This window comes from Octopus bimaculoides, chromosome 11 (assembly GCF_001194135.2).
Source record: "Octopus bimaculoides isolate UCB-OBI-ISO-001 chromosome 11, ASM119413v2, whole genome shotgun sequence".
Taxonomy (NCBI): domain Eukaryota; kingdom Metazoa; phylum Mollusca; class Cephalopoda; order Octopoda; family Octopodidae; genus Octopus; species Octopus bimaculoides.
The window spans coordinates 80,863,026-80,864,965 of NC_068991.1; the positions used below are offsets into that span (position 1 = coordinate 80,863,026).

Below are 1,940 nucleotides of genomic sequence, written 5' to 3' on the forward strand. Positions count from 1 at the left end.
TTGGCATGGTTTCTGTGGCTTAATGCCCTACCTAACATGAACCATTCCACAGAGTGTATTGGGTGCTTTTTATGTGGTGCCAGCAACAGTGAGGTCACAAGTCACTTACAACACATGACCCTTCAACTGGCATGGTTTCTGTGGCTTAATGCCCTACCTAACATACTCTGATTTTATTTATGTTTGTTTTTTCTTGACATAAACTGTATGTGATGTCCATTTTGAGTAATCAATTTTTTTCAATAATGCCAAGCTTTTCAAGTCTATCCAATTCTTCATTGACTTGTTTCAACGCTGTGAAAGCTACCATTCTTTTTGCTTTAAATACTGGTATAGCATTTCCTTTCACTTGAAACTTCACCTCTGTTTTGGTGCAAAGACCCAATTCCTCAGAAAAAACTTCAGGAAAAGTTTTTTCCTTTTTTAAATCCTTCAACACCTTATTTGTACTGGCAGAAGAACCATTCACATTTTTACAAAAAGTATTTATGAGTCAGTCCCATAAATTAAATAGTTCCATCCAGTCCGTTCGAAATAAATTTGTCATATTTTTCAACACAAAAACTTTGGCTTTCAAAGTTTTTCCATGAAATGTAACATCACTTACCATTTCACCCATAAAATGCAATTTTTTTCCTGAAACACCTTCCACAATTTTCAAAGTTTCCTTTCATCTAGGTTTTCCTATTTTTCTCCATGTATCTGTATTAAATATCTGATATCATTGCCTGTATCCAATTGTAACTTGATATTTATGTTAATCATTTTTATGGACACAAATTTTCTTTTCTGAGCCTCACTTAGAATTTTCTTTTAGCAATACATTCTTTCTAGAATTTTTTTTTTTTGTTTGACCCCCTTTTTTTGCTTCACTATACAATGTGAGCTTTTATGTCTGATATTTCCACAAAACATTTACAATTTTTAAAAGGACACTTACTTTTAAAATGTAAACCTCTGCAACCATAGCATGGTTTTGGTCTTGACATTTGTTTTTCTATTTTCTTATCCATTTTAGGTCAACACACATGTATCTGAGAGCAATCTTTTCCTTCAATTTTATCTGCGTCATGCCTTAAATTTATAATCTTCTGGCATTCTTCAACCACTGCCTGTAGAGTTAATTTTTGGTCTTATTCTAATTTCCGTTAGGGTTAGGGAATGTATATCAGCATCTTTTCTTGCTGTTAACCCTTGAACAAAAATTAGACATTTGAACAAATCCGGGGTTAATTCATTTAATTTGAATTTTTCACGCTCTCTATTAAAAACCTTAGCATAGGTGACCAAACCTCTATCATCCTTTTTAACTAAATTTATTGAACAGGGAACTTCTTTCACTGAAAAGCCTTCATACTAAATTAACTCGTTTCATCGAATCAAATCTCACCTGATTTCTTTGGCAGAATATATTTACAGTATTTTTCGTGTTTAGCAGGGGATAACTTTCTTAAAAGTAGTCGCACCTTCTTTTCGTCATTCCAATTTTTACATTCTTCTTTGAAGATTTCTTTGTATCTTCGAAAATCTGAAGAAAAAGTAGTGCCATTTTCTGGGTTATAAATAGATTCTCCAATTAAATTTGCTACACTGTCTGACAAGAATGAACCTGAAGTATTTTCAAACTTCAACATTACTTCCATTTACTGTTGGTATTGTTGTTGTTACTGTTGTAGTTGTAACTGTACCAAGCGACCCAGCAAATTTTCCATGTTAATGATTTTTTTCTTTGGTTTCGTACGAAAAAAAAAAAAAAATTAAACGTCCTACGCAAGCTTTGAATATCTTGTTGCCACTTTTATATCGAGCCACAGGTGGGTATAGGTAAATTATGCAGTGGCAGTTAATCAATGCGTTCACATGACATACTTCATGAGACTACCAAAACACTCTCTCCCTCACAACTACTGACCACTATGGTGAAAATGAGAGTTCGACTA

General features: G+C 33.3%; 1 protein-coding gene across 3 annotated transcripts in view; it reads left to right on the forward strand.

Annotated features, from left to right (window-relative positions):
- The window catches only part of LOC106877907 (ectonucleoside triphosphate diphosphohydrolase 5), a 34,055-nt gene that overhangs the window by 29,944 nt on the left and 2,171 nt on the right, over positions 1-1,940 (forward strand). The window lies entirely within an intron of this gene.